Source organism: Quercus robur, chromosome 1 (assembly GCF_932294415.1).
Source record: "Quercus robur chromosome 1, dhQueRobu3.1, whole genome shotgun sequence".
Classification (NCBI taxonomy): Eukaryota; Viridiplantae; Streptophyta; class Magnoliopsida; order Fagales; family Fagaceae; genus Quercus; species Quercus robur.
In genome coordinates, this window is record NC_065534.1 from 24,655,875 (window position 1) to 24,677,284 (window position 21,410).

At 33.3% G+C, this 21,410-nt stretch overlaps 1 long non-coding RNA gene and 1 pseudogene across 2 annotated transcripts in view; one reads left to right on the forward strand and one right to left on the reverse strand.

The window, feature by feature from the left end:
- Positions 1–5,948, forward strand: part of LOC126726794 (uncharacterized) — a 113,494-nt gene extending 107,546 nt beyond the window's left edge. For both annotated transcript variants that reach the window (XR_007656070.1, XR_007656068.1), the window contains exon 6: positions 5,610–5,948. This is a non-coding gene — a long non-coding RNA (uncharacterized LOC126726794). The remainder of the gene's footprint in view (positions 1–5,609) is intronic.
- LOC126726779 (putative disease resistance RPP13-like protein 1) lies at positions 1,616–10,855 on the reverse strand (annotated as a pseudogene).
- Between the last annotated feature and the right edge of the window lie 10,555 nt (positions 10,856–21,410).

A 21,410-nucleotide genomic window follows, 5' to 3' on the forward strand; every position in this document is an offset into this window, starting at 1 on the left:
AATATAGTGTTAGAAAGATAAAGTTCATATTCAATTAGAAATGAATTTAGCACAATGAAAAGAAAGTGAGACACAAGTTTGTTGGGTTAAAAATTAATTTATGAAATAAAATATTAGTTTTGAATCATGATATTTGCTTAAGAATTTTGTTATATTTAGTTTGGCACTCTTAGAAAAAAAAATTTTGGCTTTTTTTTAAATAAGTAAAATAATGTGGAAAGTGAAAGAATTTTTTTATTTTTTTATTTTTTTACTTCAATCACAATTTGCCACCTCAATTATCTTAAAAATTGTTCTCCGTATAATTATTGTTAGAAGAATTCAAACGATAACATTGATGAACAAGATATGTATAAACTAGTGATTGAAGTTTACAAAGGACGAAGTCATGATTTTTCTTTGGGGGTCAAAGCATGATTTTTTTTACTATTATTTTTTTAACTTTTTAAGAATAAGATTTTATTTTATTTTATTTTTAATGTCTATATAATGTATAAAACAATATCTCATCACAATCGTGAGAAAAGAGAAAATTAGCCACCAAATCATTTTTGGCCATGAGGAAATTGTAGGCTTACATTTTTTGCATCTTGAATATTGTATGATCTACAATATGGTTATTTTTATTTAGTTTTCACTTAATGTAAATTGTGCGGAGGAAAGAGATATTTAGTCTACGTTTTGGGGAGATACATTTCTATAGAAGTTGATTCCCATACATAAACATATTATAACAAATGATTCTCATACATCAGTTTAGTGATTATCAAAGTATAAATGGTAATAAATTGGTTTTACATTCCCACATTTTAAAATAAAACAATTTGCATTTCCATACATATTTCACTGTATATAAAACCTTACAACAAAATACATTATATGTTTCCTTACAAAAAAAAAATTTACAGTTTAAAACAAAATTTTAAATAACATATATTGACATTTGAAAGTACAAAATATAGAAAATACTATTTCAATTATACTCCCTTAAAATTAAAAATAAACATATCAAGGTTTTTAGGTATTTATGGACAAAATTTAACTATAAAATTGGTTGTAGCTTAATATTACTACATATTTCAAAAATTTAACTGCAAGATTGCATGTTCTTTATGCTCTTAATACACATATCAAATTTTGTACCAATTGAATATTATTTGCTTTATAATCTATAAGATTATATTTTATGCATAATTTTAAATTACAAAAACTTGCAATTTAAACAATTTATTGATCATTCTCAAAAAAAAAAAAAAACAATTTATTGATGACATAGTTATTGATTTTAATTTTCTAGAAATTTTACAAACATAGAGGATATAAAAAGAAAATATAATCCAATGGTAGATTTGTCAAAATTTACTTTCAATAAAAAGATATTGAAAAAAAAGATAATGAGAAAGGTTGTAGTCTTAAACTACAATCAATTTTATAGCAATACTTTGTCAGATGCCTAATACCCAATAATTATGATGCTATTAAAATGGATTATAGGAGTTTGACATGTTTCATTGTCCTATGTCTTAAAAAAAATGACATGTGTCATCATTATATGCATCTTCCAGTTGTTGAAATCAGTTATATATATGGTTCATAGTGCTAAGTTGGCAAATCGTGAACAAAAGTAGTGTTTTGTTATATGTATTTGAAGTTCAAGACATGTGCCCAAGACTACTAAAGAAAAACTGCACATTCAACATCCACGAGCATGCACATCCAGATTGCTTTACCAGTGCTGCTAGTGCTTAATACCCATCAGAGTTGTGAGAACACTGGGCTTCAAAGCACTACTTATACCCTTCAGAAGCACTAACTTGTCCTCTAGTAAACCAGATTCTTCATTACCTGAAAGTTTAGATCAAACAATCAGGTCTTAGATTTTCGGACTCTAATAAATTGAAAAATTGAAACAAGAAGCTTTATCTATTCCAATGTTTATGACATAATAAGTTAACAGCGTCATGTCGAATGAATAGGTAATTTCATAAAGCAATTGGAAGACCATCCCACTTTTCCTATTACCATATTAGCTTTGATAGAAGCTTCTGCACTTTCAGTTTCAGATTAGGAATTCTTTCCACTCTTAGGTACATTTGGTACACTCTAATAGACTTTATATGTAATAGATATTCCTTAGGAATAACCATTCATTTGTTTGATTATTAATTTTTTTAAATGAAGAATAATTATTCTTTACTAAAATATGTATATTTAAAAATAAATAAGAAATTGTATTTTGGGAAATGTAACTAAAATATGATGTCACGCCACTATCTTAACACAAATTCAGGCTTCTATTTCTGTGTTATCATCAAACCAATGAATAGAAACCGTTATGCAATTCCCAAAGTTGAGATTAGTGAGAGCTAGAGTGAAATTGATGTTGAAAGTAAGACGAATCCAATGAACGCCCCAACCCCTATCCAACAAGCAATAACAATAAACATGTGGGATGGTTGAGTTAAGGGAGAATCTTTATTATGAAAGAGTAGCCAAATTAGGTAAAACGTAGAGATTAAGAGCCTGTTTAGATACCGTTTATTTGCTGAAAACTGAAAATTTATTGGATTAAAAGCCTGTTTAGATACCGCTTATTTGCTAAAAACTAAAAATTAATTGCTAAGAACATTGTAGCAAAATAATTTTTAAAGGTGTGAATAGTGCTGTGAGACCAAAAAATGCATAGGTGTGTGCATTTTGCTGAGTTTGGTGGTCCCATGAACAGTGCCGTGGGACCCCAAAAAAAGGTCAAACGCCAAATGCATCAGTGCTATCCAAACTCACACTAGGTAAAATTTATACTAAACCATTGGGGGGGGATGTTGGTCTAGTCATGCAGAGATATAGAGAAGAAAGAAGCATTCTTGATGTATAGTGTAATATTGTGAAAAGATTATGTAAAATTATCAATTCAGTATAACATACCTCTTGATGGGATGAAGCCACCGATGCGAAAGCAAGAGATTTGTCAATGACCCAAACCTTTTAACAACAACCATGCTTGCTGCTGCAATTATGGAAAAAATGAGAAGCCATTTGGCTTTCAAGTATTAGAAGAATGTACTTCTCAAACAACCTGCAGGGTCCACATTTGCATATATTTTAAAGAAGAGAAAAACAGGTTCCAAGCAAATCTCATAAAGCAAGACAAATTCAGGACAGTTAACATGTTACCTTCTAACATTGGATCAAATCCATTAACATAATAGGCGAGGATGACCCAAGCACCAACTTCTACAAATGTGAAAGTGATCTTGAGTATCCGTAAAGGAAGAGCATATACCCATGAAGGATGACAGAGCAAGTCCCTTTGCTTGGAGAAAACAGGAACCTATGCAGTGGTCATGGACATTTGTGACAATCCAGTAAACATAACTACCACCACCACAGTAAAGAACAAAGCACCCATCTAAATTCTAAACTCCTCCTTTGGTTGTTGTAATCAGTGCCACTATTGAAATCTTAAAGCAGAGAAAAGGTATTAATCAAAATCAAGTTTTAGGAAGAAAAAAAAAAAAAAAAAAAAAAACAGTAAAAATAAGGTCTACCTCCACTCTCACCAGCTTGAAGAAGTAAAAACCTGAGTTCCTCTTTGTAAGAAACGAGCATTCAAGAGCTCCTTTGTGCTAACACCATACTTGTGTAGTTTTCAAAGCAAGTTCATCTTTGACTTTTAGTCTCCTTCCAACATGGAATGAATGGAATGCCTTGGCAAAATCCTGAACTATGACAAAATGTAAGTCTTATCTTGGTGTCTAGTACTGATCCTGATCTTCCCTGAATGTCATCTATGATAAATCAGTTGAATACAAACAATACTCATGGACCACATGTAAGGCCCATCTTTTAGATGTTCTTTTAGCATATATCAGAGCTGCAATTTACACTTGCCTCTTGTCAGAAGTCTGTCATGCCGTCCAGTCAGGACATCTGAAACCCATGGATTCCAAAAAACTCAAGAACTAGTTCATGGGGCACCTGGTATACAATGTGGTCATTAGAGAGGAAAATAAAAAGGAGAAAAAAATGACAAGTCTAAGGTGTGAGCTGCCATAGAGAGATAACTGTTGCATCAAAATGTAAACATATTGCTTGATTGAATTCACCATTTGAAAGGTTGACGAACTTCCCAAGCCAGTAGATATTTCATCCATGAAAAGTGTTTTTGATGGTCTGAACAGTGTCTCCTGTATTTCACTTACCAAGATTGTCATATAGATGAATCACTTAATAAAGATAAAAGCAAGAGTATGACCAATACGTTTAAAGTATAAAAAAGTGAGCACCCAACACCCCCTAACTCCAACCCTCACCCAACCATAAAAAAATATATAAGAAAAAAAAATTCCTTTCGCTCACTAAAATGCTTTCAATGTTTGTATGCAATGAATTCACTCTAGACAACGGGTTTTTTTTTTTGGGCTATAGACAACGGTTTTTTCAGCAATAGAAGAAAGTTTTCTGACATATATCCGTCTTTATATTGTTTTAAAACAAAACAAATTTGTATATAAATGATAAAAAGAAATGGGGGAAGAGATGAATTTAGGCACTAGTCACCTGGCATTTAAAAACTGACATTATCTTAATGATTTAGATACCACTTTTCAACTGGGATATCTTAGTTCTGATGGGCTGAGCCTTGTTGAGATGTCTAGAGTTGGGGAGAGAAGTAATAACCAGAACCAGCAACCTTTCTTTTAAAGAGTGCTACACATCTTCATGTCCTCCACCAGTTCCTGAATTTAAAAGAGAGGTAGTTTTAGCAAACCCATCTCCACCCAGAGGTAGTTAGTTTGTTGTATCTGATGATGTAAAATAGATTTAAATTGGGGTATATAAGACATATAAAGTATATTAACCTATATGGTAATATCTCTGTTATGTTTAGTAAATAATGAAGATATAAAGTATCCTAACCTGTACGGTAATATCTCCCCTATGTGAAATTGATTTAAATTGGGACATATAAGAGAGGTGGTCTTAGCATGACTTGGAAGCCCCCATAGTTTTCATTGGAATTGCTTTATTCTTGAAATTTTGGCAACTAAATTCGCAGCTCCGCCCTTCTGTAATAAAATTAGAACGTGACCATATTCTTTCAATGAGCATGGGAGACAAAGGCAGAATCATTCAACAGCATGGCATATCCAATTAGGATCCTTTTCTTGTTTTGATAGGTAGCATATCCAAGTAGGATCCTAATGAACCCAGAAGTCAGTGGAACAAAGAACTAGTTAAGAAAATGTCAGCATGATAAATCATTAGAACTTAGAAGTAAACCATTTGAAAAATATTCAAAACTTTTTGTAGTAGATAAAAATGTTTCGATATAAATTGTCTTTTCGCTTTTTGAGTCTGTCTTGTTTACTGCAAGGTAGGCTAATCGGAAGAGAAGGATATAGATCCTTAGTGACATGGGTGTTAAACGCTCATCTCTTTTATTTATTTTTGGTGAAGTCATCTAACTGATTTCATTACCCTTTTTTTAATAAAATCTTTTTTGAGAATGTTAGATACTTTTAAGAAAAATAAGTAAAATCAAGATTGAAACTTAGCTGGTCAACTAGAATAAATACCTGACTTGGTCATCCATTTTTATGTAGCAGATGTGAATAATCTTGCGCCACTATTTTCCCTTCTTCCTTTGCAATTCTTTTGGTAACTGCTCTTATGGCATGAGTTTGAGCTCAGGACAGTCATTGATCCACAAATCTAAGAGAGGTAAGGTCTTGTTCAATGATCTCAAATTTGGAAATCACCCAACGCAAAGAGTGGCAAGACTTGTGTGGCACTTGACATTCTTAAGAGTTTATTGCCTACCATCAAACGTTGACCTGTTCCTGCTAGAACGTGAGGAAAGGACTCAATTAATCATTTTGTGCACTTGCTGTAATAAGACAATGAACTAACAATCTTACAAGAAATCCTTCTTCTTTTTTCGTTTTCTCAAATGCTTGAACTTTTTCTTGAGATGAATGTACTCTAAATGATAGATTTCTGTTTTTAAATGTTAAGAAAATCAACAAGGGGATTCAGATTCAATGGAATATAACTTGGCATTATTGCTAAGCACAAAAGATGCGAGAAATGGTTGCCAAAACTAAAGAATTTTATTTTTGGCAACAAAGGATGTGGTTAAAAATGCTTCTCAATTTTGAAAATAATGGCACACTAAAGCTAAGGTTGGAAGGATGAGCTTGCCCCCTTAAATTTGCATGATCCATTCAGCATGGATTTTGTTTGTTCCATGACTTGCAAGCTCACATAGTTTCCATAATTCCATTGGAACTTTTGCTTTAGCCACAAAATTTTCACTTCCATGCTTCTGTATGAAAATTAGAGGCTGATGCTTCAGATTAACTTGAAGACATTTGAAAGTAACAAACTTTCTAATATTGTTTCTCACTGCATTATTTCATAGGATTGATTAAACAAAGGACTCAGATATCCGTAGAAAAGAAAGGGAGTAGGCACCAAATCCGAATGTTCAATCTCATGTTGAAACCAAATTCCATTTGAATGTCAAGACAAAATGTAAATGTGCTTTCATGCGACAGCTCATTAAAAATTAATCTGCAAAAGGGGGGGGGGGGGGGGATAAAAGGGAAAGATAATTGCAGACCAAGAATTTTATTGTTTGTGATTAAAGAACATTTGAATAGGCAAGAAAAAAATTCATTACACTAACAATACATGGATTGTAGATGATCCCGTGTGAATAGTAGACCTGTTTCATATTATTTCCACAAACATCGCATCACAGTTGGCATCTAAGAAATCCTATTTTTCCCCTTTATCGGTATTAATATCATTTTCAAAATAAATAGATTTTTTTTTTAATAAAAAACTAAAAAGAAATGCAAGTAGAACGAACAAATACCTGATTGTCAAATGGGGTTGGATGTCGTCTAGACTTATGGCTCATATAATGACTTGGCCATCGATTTTTATGGTTGGGATGTGAGCAATGTTGCGCCACTCTTTTCCCTTCTTCCTTTGGAATAGTTTCGTCAATGAAGGGCAATCTTCAATCTCTAGATAAGAAATGGAGCAAGGCAGCCCATCTTCTGGCATGTGCTTGAGCTCAGGGCAGCCTACGATGAACAACTGTTGAAGAGAGGTAAGGTGTTGAAGCCCCTTGTTGTCTAATGATCTCAATTTTCGAAATCCAACAATGGCAAGAATTCTAAGACTTGTGGGTAGTAAATCCTCCTCTGGAAAGGACTCCACATCCCAGCAATCAAGATTAACATTTCCAAATAGTAATGTTTTAAGACACTGCAGTCTTTGCAAACCCCATTCCATTCTAGTGGAGATAAGTTTTTTGCAGTCACCGATGCTAATATTAATTAGATTGGATGGCAGACCTCCTTCTGGAAAAGACTCAATTTGCGGACAATTTATAATTTCCAAAAGTTCAAGAGATGGTAGAAGTGTATGCATGTTTTGGGGGAGTGAATTGAGACGCGGGCAATTATCGACTTTTAACCGTGTGAGATTGGGGGCCAACAATCCTCCACTAGGAAAAGCTACAAGATTAAGGCAATCTTCAATTTCCAACCACACCAGATCAATTGGTTGATGTCCCTCCGAAACTAAAAGGGACTCCATGTTGCAACAACTTTTTATTTGGAGATAATCAAGCTTCGGGAAGATGTCTAAAGGAATTGAAATGAGAGAACTACAGCTATCATTTATAAACAATCTCTTAAGGGAAGAGTAGCACTGGTACAATGGGAACTGTAATTCCCTACATTTATAGATACCAAGCACTTTTGGTGTAGTGGGACTGGATAGAACAACATGAGCAAGAGACTTAAGCACAGGACAGTCAAAGATTATTAACATTTCAGGACAAAGGTTGCAGTCTATCACTCCCTCTGACAGAGACTCCAAGTTATTGAATCAACCCATTCTGAGTGTCTGTAATGTAGGTGGCAATTCTTTCAAAAACACATCATTGCAATTCTTTAATGTCAATTCACGCATAGCAGGAGCTGTTGGGAGAGAAGTCTGAAGCTGTGAACATTCATGAACATGAAATTTGGTTAAAGAAGGTAGGTGCTTGGGTAAGCTTCCGCTTAGTTTCGGACAATACCAAAGATAAAACTCTTGAAGACGCGGGAAAACTCCTCCTTCACAAGGAAGCCATTCCTCCCACTTCAACATTCTCTCAAATTTCAATATTTCCAGTGATCGAAATGGTGTTATATTAGAAGAACTGCTACCATAAAATTCAGGACCTACTTTAACAACTTCATCAAATCCAACAATGGAGAGGTCTTGAAGAGAGGGGAGTTTCCCAAGTGATGGCAAACTGGGACAATTTCTACAATAGTTTAAATGAACAACTGTGATATTTGAAAATGAATGATCTCCTATCCAATTTGGAAAGCTTGTTCCCTTGTAGTTGTTAATAACAAGCTTTTTTAAGTTTGTATGAGGCTGGAGATTGTTGAGTATGTCTCTTTCACTTAGAGAAATATTGTAATCAGCATCCCATTCCAATGTTAGCTCATCAAGGTGCCTCTTGGCCTTCAACTTTGCACTCAAAGCATTTGTCGGGTTTATCACATTTTGTAGCTTTGATATCACAATCGCTCCCCATAGATTTGAAAGTTCCCCCAACTCTCCAATTTGGAATCCCATATCCTTCTCAACAATAAATTTGGTCAAAGTCCGAAGACATTGTAATCTACCCATATGTATTGGCATCTTTTGTATGCTAGTTCCAGTAATATTCAGATGCCGCAAGTTGATGAGCTTTTGCATATCTGATGGCAACATAACAAGGAATTTGCATTCTGATAGATTCAATGTTTGTAAATTACACAACCTACATATAGAGTAAGGCAACCTCTCAATTTTAGTACAAGAGACATCTAGGTAGCGTAGATGTTGTAAATCTCCAATTCTCTCAGGCAACTCTATCATATTAGTGTAATGAGAAAGAGAAAGTACACGTAGATATCTTAGCGTTAGCAATAGATCTTGTGGTACCTTCTTTGTTAAGTATAAGTCCACATTCGCTTTGTGTAATTGTAATGGAAGGAAGGTGCGTAAATGCTTAGCTTTATAAAGAGCTTCAAACTTCTTCCTTGTGTCATATTGTGATCTTAAGTATGAAAAATGCCGAGTCTTATTTATAATATTATTTTTGTAGTCCCCTTCCAATCTAGAATTAAATCTCCCAGATACAAATTTAGCAAGATCATGAACAAGGGCATGCATTACAAAATGAAATTTGTTGCCATTTGATCGTTGCAAAAGTGATCTCGATACTAGATCAAGGAAGTACTCATTGCCAATCTCTTCCATTTCTTTATTCTCGTCCACTTGTTGCAAGAAGCCCTCTGCCATCCACAATTGAACAACTTCTTCCTTTTTTAATTCATAATCCTTTGGGAATATTGAACAATATGCAAAGCATCGCTTCAAATGAGAGGGTAGGTAATTGTAACTTAATCTTATAGCTGGAAGAATATCACCCCATCATTAGGCAAACTCCAAATTTTGCTGTTCAAAATTTTATACCATTCATCTTCATCTAGTTTACAGTGCAACAGAGCACCAAGTGCTTTTGCTGCTAATGGTAGGCCATCGCACTTCTTAATTATTTTTCTACCCATTTTTTCTAATTCTGGATATGCATTATAGTTTCCATTTTCAAAGGCATGATTTGCGAATAAACACCAACAATCTTCTTCTGATAATTTATCAAGGTGAAAAATTTGAATAGGGCGCGTAACTGATGCGACACTTTCATTGCGTGTTGTCACAATAATTTTACTTCCCAATGTTCCGTATTTAAAGGGATTCTTCAAGAGCTCCCAGTCGCCATAATTTTCATTCCATACATCATCAAGAACTAGTAAAAATTTCTTTCCCATCAAACCCTTCTTCAATCTAGTTTGGATCATATTGAAGTCTGTAGTGTCACATTTCTGTGAAGTGACAGCCTCAAGAATTGATTTTGTGATCCTAACCACATCAAATTCTTCTGAAACGCAAACCCAAAATCTAATGCTAAAATGTTCGGTGATTCTTTGGTCGTTGTAAATAAGCTGAGCAAGGGTGGTCTTGCCAATCCCACCCATGCCCGCTATGGGAATCACACAGAGGTGTTCATTGCCTTTTGCATCATTTGAGAGCAGCAAGTTGACTATGGGCTCTTTAACATCATCCCTACCAATAATTCTAGTTTCTTTTACCAGAGAAGTGGTGGGCAATCTTATTCTTGGTAAAGGATTCCCTCCAAGTCCAACACCTTCTCTCAGACCTATAAGATCCATTTGCTTTGCTAAATCATCTAGCCTGACAAGGACTTCTTCTATCTTTGATTTTAGTTTTTGTTCAGAACAAGTAAATGTACAAGTGATGCAATTCCTTACCTTGCTCTTAGCTTCCAACTGGCACTGCAAAGCTTCAGCAGCTATCTCATCCAAAAGGTCCTCTGCGTCGTAGACAGCATCTTTAAGTTCATCAAGCCACTCTTTGATCTGTAGGTTTGTGAATTCCTTTTCCTCTGCATCATTGAGCACTGCATGAAGGGCAAGACACGTTGTCTTCAACTTCTTCAGCAGTGTATCGGGGACTTTTCTTCCCCGGATGAAGTCAACGACCTCCTGTGACGCCATCTTGGCAAACAACACTTTGAGGGTTGCAGACAGAAATGCTCCTCCCACTAGGCTCGCAGCAGCCATGTCTTTCGTTTTTGCAATGAAAACAAATTGGGCAAAAAAGCTGTAGGAAACTAAAAGAGATGAGTTTGTTTGTGGTGTGAAAGGCTGAAAGCTCTTTACCGCTCCTTACCTGCTGATTTAAGTCTATGCAGTTCTTGTTCTCAGCTAAACCAGTCGCAGTCTCGCAGACACGCCAGTAGCCAGTAGGGCCTTAATAATTTTTTTTTAAGAAATCTCAATAAATTTTTTTTATTAATATTATTGTTTTACTTTTCATTTTTTTTAAGTTAATAAAAACATTTTATATATATATATATATATATATTTATTTATTTATTAAGTGAATCTTTAGGTGTATCATTAAAGTAAACTCTATACATATTTTCAACTTTTTTAGATGCCTGAAACAATAACATTTTGCATGTTTTCAATTTCTTTCACAAACTGAATTTTGAGAACAGATTTTGTTATTTGTCTATTTTGGGTTGCCAAACAAGTTTTTTAGTCTCAAAAATAGAAAATTGTTTTTGAAAATAGAAAATAAAGGGAAAAACAATTACCAAACATACCCTAAATTACTACTCCCTAATGATAATGACTAATTAGTTTTATCATTTTTTTTCATGATCTCATATATTTACATATTGATGATTTGCATACTAGAGACTTTAAGCATCATTCATTAGAATTTCAAAAGTAATAGTGTATGAAATATACATAAATACATACATATATATAGCCTCTTTGTTTTCCAATTAATGGTTACTAATTGACATTTGATTTGATATCATCATTAATTTTTATCTACTCTCTCTCTCTCTCTCTCTCTCTCTCTCTCTCTCTCTCTCTCTCTCTCTCTCTCTCTCTCTCTCTCTCTCTCCATTGGCAACCTATCATTTTCCAAAATTTGATGATAATTCTATTGCATTAAATATGCATTATTAGTTTTTTTATGATATATTTGGTCTGATATCATCATTAATTTTTAAAAAATTAGTGTTTCTAAATTGGCATTTATTTTGTATTCCATTTTTTCTTTGATGCATTGGGTGTGAGAATGAGTGTTTTCCTAGCATTACTCCACTTAATGGGGACAATTTTATTTATTTAATTTAATTAAAATATTATGTGTTTAATTTTTTAAAATAAAAAAAATGAGAAAAAATATAAATAATTTAATGATATGGAGGATGTTATTGAATTTAAATGTCGAATAAAATAATATGAGAAGAAAAAAAGTAAAAAAAAATATATATATATATATATATATATAACAATAAATAAGTACCAAATCATCCAAAGCATGCTATGTAATATACCAAAAATTTGAAACAGAAAGAGAGAGAAATAATTTTTTTGTAAGTGAAAATTATGCATAAAATGGAAGAGAGAATGAAAAATTTATACTAAAATGATGATAATAAGAAGAAACAAAATATAGGAAGATAAATGGAAAGATGAAGAGTGATATTAAGATAGAGGATAGTGGGGAGATAAAAAGGTAAAGGGAATGAGAAAGGTCGGAGAAAGTGTAAACGTTAAAAAAATGAACACAATTTTATGAAGATAATTTTATTTATTTGAATTTAAGTAAAATACTAAAAATATGAATAATTTAATGATATGGAGAATGTAGCTAAATTTAAATGTTGAATAAATTAAGATGAGAATAAAAAAAAGTAAAAAAATAAAAATAAAACAATAAATACCAAATTATCCAAATCATGCTATGTAATAGAATAATATTATATTCTTATATACTATCTTTAATTCTTTATAATACAATAAAATAGCATTTAACAATCAAATAGAACTAAAAACAAAAAACAAAACTTAAAACACAAAACTAAATCACATCAACCTAAAGTAGAACACACAAATTTTGTTACCTAAAGTAGAGATGCCAAAAAAAATCCACCAAATAATTGAGAGAGAGAGAGAGAGAGAATTTTTTTGTGAGAAAAAACTATCCAAAGAATGGGAGAGAGAATGATAAATTTATAGTAAGAAGATGTAAATAAAAAAAGATGAAGGAAAAGATAAATAGTGATATTAAAGTAAACGGTAGTGAGACTAGGGAGATGAAAAGGTAAGGGAGTGAGGAAAGTTGGACAAAATATAAATAATATTAAAAATATATATATATAGGAAAATTGGAAAGAAAAAATTATAACAATGTGGACATTGATGTGACTCAACGTGGACATTGATATGAATAATGTAGCTAAATTTAAATGTTGAATAAATTAGATGAGAAGAAAAAAAAAGTAAAAAATAAAAATAAAATAATAAATACCAAATTATCCAAATCATGTTATGTAATAGAATGATATTATATTCTTATATACTATCTTTAATTCTTTATAATGCAATAGAATAGCATTTAACAATCAAATAGAACCCAAAAAAAAAAAAAATCCACCAAATAATTGAGAGAGAGAGATAGATAATTTTTTTGTGAGAAAAAACTATGCAAAGAATGGAACAAAGAATGATAAATTTATAGTAAGAAGATGTAAATAAGAAAAGAAAAAATAAAAGAAAATTAAGGAAAAGATGAATAGTGATATTAAAATAGACTGTAGCAGGATTTGGGAGATAAAAAGATAAGGGAGTGAAAAAAGTTGAACTAAGTATAAATATTTTAAAAAAAAAATTATAAGAAAATTAGGAAAAAAAAAATGATAACAACGTGAACATTGATATGACTCAATTAGAGGATAGCAATGATAAATATTTCGTTTCAAGTTTTAGATATATATTGAATATAGATTTTTATTTTTTATTATATGAAAATATAGAATATAGATATATAGATCAGGTTCATATGCGTTCATAATTGCACATGAGATGTCCCTTCGGGGACATCCGATAATTGCACATGAGACAACCTTGCTGTGTGGCTGACCTGACTCCACGTTGCGAAGGTTGAATTTTTCAGTTTTGACTTTAGATGAATTCGAGCACTAACGCTGTTGTCTGTTGACCAAGATAATATAAACTATAGTGATGGCAGTTGGAAGTTTGACCAACGTAATTGGCGCTACTCTTCGAACTAGTCCTACTCTTTTTTTTTTTTTTTTTTTCGAAACTCTCTTTTTTCGAAACTCTCTTTTTTCTTTTTTTCATAAAGTTATTGGCAATTCTATGAATCTTATTCTAAGCATCTATATGCTTTTATCGCACCAAATTTTTTTCTAACTCATAGAGAAGGGTCTACGGCAAAAGTTGTTGCAGAAATAATATTAAGGTAGCGTTTGGACTGGCGTTTCTAGCTGATCACGTCTGCGTTTTCTTCTTTTTTTAACCAGCACCTATTGCACTATTCATGGAACATGAACAGTGCAAATAGGTAAATGAACAGTATTTTTGGTGTGAATAGTAATTCGGAAATTATTTTTTTTATTGTTTTCAATTTTCAATTTTCAGTAAAATAAACGGTATCCAAACGCACCCTAAGTTGGAAATGATATTTTTTCTTCTTCTTCTTTTCAAGTTCCTCTAGGTGAACCGTTTCATGACTGATAGATTCAAAATAAATCTATTCATTTTTTTCACTTTCGTGTTGATTAAGTTCGTGTTTGGACCCCTAACTAAGAATTTTGTAACTTAACTAGTTAGCACATTTTTTGTATTTTCAATAAAGACATTCAAGAGTCAAATTACCTTCCATAACTTTAAAATAAAAAATAAAAACCATAAGGGTTATTTATTTTAAATTTTGGGTGTCATATATATCTAACCAAGGAGCACGCAAATTCCAAAAACGCATAATTTCTCCCCCAAAAATGACTTCTCCAATCAAAGAACGCATTAGATATTTACCTAAACTGGTAGGTCTTTGGGCGGACCCCACGTTAGCCCCAAGGTGTTGGTCTCTAACCAGAAAAGTAAATGCTTGTGCTTGAGAAGTTTCTGATCCAATGGGCTCGTAAAATTCACTAGGATAAGCAATATTATTTAACCAAACAAAGCAACAAGCAATAAAACCAAAAACAGTTAAAGCTCCTAAATTTTGAGAACAGGGTGTCAATTAAATACTCCATCACTAAGAGTGCACCAACCGGAATTTTTGTAGGCAAACAGGTATTTGATCAATTCTTGAGTAAATTTCACAAACCCAACCTAAGGTTTGTGATAATAACAACTAGGTTCAAAACATTTTAAAACCCACCAACTTGGTCCTCAAAAGACAACTTTGTCCTTAACAAACCAATCCCCACTACTTCTCTCTCTCTCTCTCTCTCTCTCTCTCTCTCTCTCTTCTTTGTTTCTTAAAAAAAAAAAAAAACTCTCTTCTCTAAGTTCTCTCTCTCAGAACTCTCTCTTACTCTCTAACCAAACCTTATCCATGACGAAACCCATGAGCTTGGTCACTGGCATCAGCAACACCACCATGCAAAGGTCTTCCCGATTCCCACCGCAAGTTTGACACCATCAGCGCCATCAATGGACTTTCGTCTCTCTCTCTCTCTCTCTCTCAAATCGGAACCCACATGGTGGTGATGGTGGTACTTCAATCTAGATCTCGCCTTCAACGGACTCTCTCATCCTCTTTGCAGCAACGTCATGGATCGTGGCATGGCCTTTGGATTTCGGATTTGGGTAGTGTTTCTTCAGGAGATGATGAAGTCGATCTTGTGATATGGTGTGTTTTTTCTCTTATAAGGTTAACAGTTGGGGTTGTGTTAATCTTCTTTGGCTGAGATTTTTGCTAGTTTTTTGGGTTCTTGTTGGTCTTTTTAGGAGATTTCATTGGGAATTTACAAAGGGATTTATTTGTGTTGTTTGGCTTGGATTTTTGCTGGTTTTTTGGGTTTCTATTGGTTTTGAAAGGTATTTTTTGTGCTTTTTTTCATAGTGTTTTCAAGGGAGCTTCAATGAGATTTTGCTACTGTTTTTTTATGGATTCAGAAAGGGTTGGGTATATTCGAGTTGCTACTGTGCTGATTTTTTTGGTATTTTGGGATTATTTGTAAAAGGTATTCATGGAGGTTTTTCTAGGAGTGACTAGGGTTCGTTGAGAGAGAGAGAGAGAGAGAGAGAGAGAGAGAGAGAGAGAGAGAGAGAGAGAGAGAGAGAGAGAGAGAGAGAGAGAGAATCACTAACGGCATTTGGTATGTTTAGGGACAAAATTGTCTTTTGAGGACCAAATTAATAGTTTTTAAAATGTTTTGGACCTAATTGATATTATCACAAACCTCATAGCAAGTTTATGAAATTTACCCATTTTTGGATTGGTGAACTCATATTTGAGCTATACAGTCCGGTTTAAGCAAACTCCGCATTTTGACATTTTTGTCATCGTAGTCAATTTATGAAAGTTAACTGATGACTGGCTGATGCACAAGACTTGGCAACAACTATATAAAAATTGGACATAAACACTCGTAGATTTTGATGTGTATTCTTCTTTTCTAGTCCATTATAGTTCGTGTCTTATCAAGAGTCAGGCAAGAGGTTTTGGCTCTTTCTTATTCAAGTATTTTGGGAGTGATCCACCATGCATGAGTGTCATTATTAGATTATGTTATTGGATGACTGTGATTTATGGATGTTTTTGTGATAAGAAGATTTTACGTAGAATAATATGATCGCGTGATTGAAAATGATTGTAATATTGTCCCAGCATGTGGGAGCTACAAAGCACACTCTCTGATCCAGATCCACCCCTAAGGAATTCTTTTTTCTATTGACAATCTATTTGGGTCTTTTTGTGGCCGTGACATGCGTCGTGTGTTGACTGTTGATGGGTTAATGGTTAGACCAAGGTTCTTTGGTAGTCTTTCTGTTCTCACGCCAATGGATTGTCTGTTGCCTCTACCATTGCATTTTTTACTAGGTAAAAGATAATACAATGAGTGATGCTGTGATGGAAATAAGAAATTAATAAGAAAAATAGTCTTCTCATGTATGAATTATTTAAGCATGATTTAAGTTATGAAGCATAAATAAATGAGACAAAATATGTTAAGACTATGAAGCATATACAAATACCTGTGAAGAAATATGTTTTGGCTACTATAAGCAAGGCAATCAAGTAAATTTGATGGTATAAGCACAAATATATTTTTCTATGCCCAAGTTATATATAAATATATATATATATATATGAGTTAGTTTCAAGTTATACCTGGTATAACTCTAAACAATGTTACACCACCCAATAACTAGTTATTGAATTCATATTTAAAAAATTTAACCGTTGGATTATATGTTCTATATGTTCTTAACATACATACCTGTAGGGACACAGTTTTGGAGACCAAACCCCTATTTTGTGAGTCTTGGTCCAAAGAACCCAACACAATGAATTTTTTGTAGAGTATGGATCAAAGAACTAGGTTTAGTAAGTTAAACGGGGTATTGCATGGAATAAAATAACACATGAACAAGAACAAAAGCCATTATATTGAAAAACCACACGATTTGATAGAGCTAAACACTTAGTTTGTATATACGAATCAATGCAGTGGGGTTCCTTTGCATGCTACAGTTCTCTCTCCTCCTTCTTCCGTCCCCCTCTTATGGGGGCTTTTACACATTATATAGGCATTTTCCTGTCATCTGGGCTTTACACTTGTCAATCATCCAAACCTCCACTTGAGCATCTGTCCCATCAGACACCTCTTTCAATTCTTTGTGAGTTGCGAAAGCCAAGGTAGTACTGTTCAGGGGTCTTCTACACATTAATGCGGCCAGGAAAGTAGCTGTAGTGCATTCAATGTGACGGTGGCAGCTTTTGCTTAGATATTTTGTATTTCCTTCCTTTTCACGTATTTAGGGGATGGGCTTTAGTGCCTGGGATGTCCTTTCGCTCCGGATTTTCAGTGTCCGAGGAGAAATTCCTCCCGGACCTGTTTTCTTTGTTTCCAGTGATGTTCAACATGGGTTGCTTAAGCCACGTTAACTCCTCGGATGGGCTGCTGTCCTCGGACGGGTCCTGTTATTTTGGGCCACGGTCCCCACAATACCAATATTCTTGCTAATCAGTTGTTATTTACTATTCGACCAATAGACTCATATTTTAGTCATTATTTTAAACTACAAAAACTTGAATTTAAACGATTGATTGATGACATGACTATTGATATTTAATCATCTTGAAATTTTGCAAGTATGGAGAATGCACAAAGATAATGTTATCCCACAGTGGAGTTGTTAAAATTCGCATTCAATTAAAAAATATTAAGTAGTGTAACATTGTTTAAAATTATACTGGGTGTAACTTGAACCCAACTCTCTCTCTCATGTTATCCCACAGTGGAGTTGTTAAAATTCGCATTCAATTAAAAAATATTTAGTGTAACATTGTTTAAAGTTATACTGGGTGAACTCGAACCCAACTCTCTCTCTCTCTCTCTCTCTCTCTCTCTCTCTCTTTATATATATATATATATATATATATTGCTTGAAGATATAATTAACCTCATGCAATTTATTTAAAAGTAATGATATTAAAAAAAAAAGAGTAATTGACCTAAAGTACATTTGTATATTCATAGCCTTCATATTTAGAAAGACTTCACTTAAATTTAGTTGGATTGAAGTGAAACAAAATGCTACGTTAATGTAGCCTAATAGGAGTGTAGCAATAATAAATACTATGCTTAATATTTCACATAATATGAATTTGAGATCGATATTTTTTTTAAGTTGGATTTAGAATAGGTGCTCTTAACCTAAACTTGTATTTTCCCATTATGTAAGTGCACAAAAATGGACCGAAATAGACCAAAGCAGAAGCGGAGCTAGGGGGGCAGTTGCCTCCCTTGGCCCACCCAAAAAATTCCCCTAGTTATTATAGCTAATACTTATTAAATTCCCCTGCCTATTTTTTGTTTTTGGGTTTATTAAATGCCACTCTATTTCTTTGGTCTTGAAACAAAGCACATCTTCTAAACGAACTATTGAGGAACCTTAAGTCTTCCACTAACATGCCTTGCATTGAATTTTTTAGTTTGTCCGTACCATATAATTTGAACCTTTTTATCGGACTACATTAACTAAAATAATAGAAATTCATATATATTACACTCAGTATTTATCTAACTACTAATAGTTTCATTCATAACTTGAGTTTTGGCTCTAAAAAAAATTAAAAATAGATCATTCATGTGAGAAATATCTCAATAGATAAATACAATATTATGAATAAACATTTTTTTTTTGGTAGAGTTTTTTTATTGGTATAATTACATTAAATATCACTTAGTATTTAAATGAATTACTTTTAATTTTTCAAATTGGTCTCAAATATTATATATTCACATAGTGTGTGTAAGTACGTGTATCATATATAAATCCCCCCCCCCCCAACTCAAATCCTAGCTCCGCCATTGGACCAAAGTGGATCAAATGGACTGAAGTGGATAGAATAGGACAAAAGGAGACCAAAGTCAAATGAATAGAACCTAATGGACCGAATAGGGTGGAAATAGACCAAAAAAAACAAATGTGGACAGAATGGATCAAATAGGACCAAAGTGGACCAAATAGACTGAATTGGACCGAATAGAATCAAAGTGGATAGAATATGACCAAATTTGACCAAAGTGGACAAAATGGACCGAATTGGACTAATACGGACAAAATAGAACCGAAGTGGATTGAATAAGATCAAATAAGACCTAATGGATCAAATAGAACCAAAGTGGACAGAATTGGACTAAAGTTGACCAGATAGGACCAAAGTGGACAGAATGACCAAATAGAACCAAAGTGGACCAATATGATTGTTGATGGGTTACTGCGTCATTTGTTGACTGTTGATTGGTTACTACCAATTGGCACTTTCAGCGATTTCACCCAACTTTCATTTTTTACACATTTTGGACTTCTTTTGGGCGTTTTTCTAAGTTGGGGATTGTACTTAAATGTGTTCTGGACTTGTATTCCAGATAAAATTTATCTTAACTTGATAATTAAATCATTATAATAATTATTTTAGAGATAATTACCCTAAAAACTTAATTATCAGTTAAATTTTAACATTATCAAATTATTTCTTTTATTCCCATGCAACCAATCTTATTTTAACAAAATAAACCACCAATCACAGAAATTCATTTAATTAATTTTAATTGTTATCCAATCAAAATAAATTTCAATTAATCACGTGTGATTATTTTCACCCAAATAAATGTATGCAGGCCATTCAAACTTGATCTTGTGATATCTTTTAATCCAACCGTCTGATTTGGAAACCGAATATATCGTCATGATCGTTAGAATCTTAAGATCATTTTTATGATGTGTGATGAATGACTTAATGAATGAAATGCAATCATGATTTTTGGGTACTTAGAATGATTATTTCATCATCTCCAAATGTTAAATTATGTGTGCAAAATTAAGTGTCTACAAGGACCAAAGTGGACCGAAGTACACAACAGAATATAAGAGAAACATGTTTGTAGTGGTAAATTTTGTTTAAAAATCAAATAAATAGAATAATGATGTTGTGAAGCATTCAAAGTGTGGTATAGAATATGTATGTTATTAGTTTTTATTTATTAATTCTTATTTAAACATGAAATTCATGCTCCATAAATAAATATAGGACATTCAATGTTTGGCACATTGTTGTCAATCTAGGTTTCAATGTATTTGGCATCATAAAAGAGGGTGCACATAGTTGTTATTGTAGTTGAATTTTTGGTTTGATTGCATGGAGCCATGGACTCTACACATATTTGGCATGTGAAGATTGGATGATCTTTTTGTACTTGGTCATGGTGTATTTCTTCTTCTATATGTCTTGCTAATGTTTCCACAGTGAGTTTCCCATGGCTTGAAAGTTGAAACTACAACTACAATCTTGTTTAATTTTTCTATGAGGGTTTTTGCTTCTTATATAGATGTATGGGTTGAGCTTAGCCTAGTTCTTTTAATCCTATATGATTTTTATGAGAGTAAGTCGGCTACACATCTTTTACTATGAAGAAATTTGCGTTGCATACAAATATGCTTTGGAAGTACGTCAAAGACTTGCATGCCACTCTAAGAAAAAAAATTCCTAATAGGAGTCTAAATACAAGCTACATATTGGAGTATTAAAAGGAATGGTTGCCATTTGATTAGTTTTTGTCAAATAAGTAAGGAATTGAAAAAAATAAAAATTATGTGAAAAATTGTGAGACTACCAAAACTTATATGACATAATATGGAAGAGTCCCAAAAAGTCAAAGTCTTTGATTATTATTGTGGGGTCCAATAATTGATGGGCCAGGCCCACTTGCTGATGGAGAGTTCAAAGGCCTAAGCCGAAAAAAGTCATGGCCCGAGCTCAAGAATAATAAGGCCCAATTGGCCCGGAGAAGCAGCCGAGGACAGTGCAGTCCTCGGCTGACCCAAAGATCCACTAAGAAGAGGGGCAAAACGGTAAAGGGACATGCTTGAAGGGAAATCTAAAATATCTAGGAAAGGCTGCCTTTACCATCTTCCCCATGCATATCTCTGCGCCTAACAGAGCCTTATCCTTTAACTTTATTAACCACTCCCAACAACTTTGGGTTGGGATTGACAGGACAAGTATCAGTCTTAGAAATGTCGACCCTACACGTGGACGAAGGAAAGTGAATGCAGACTAGTATAAAAGAAAAAGTAAGTAATCTAAAAAGGGGGGCTGGGACGACTGGCCAAAAGGGAAAGGCTCCCAGCCTACCTCCAGAAGAAAGGCTCCAAGGGTGAAAACACTTAAATCACATATGAACGCCACAAAAA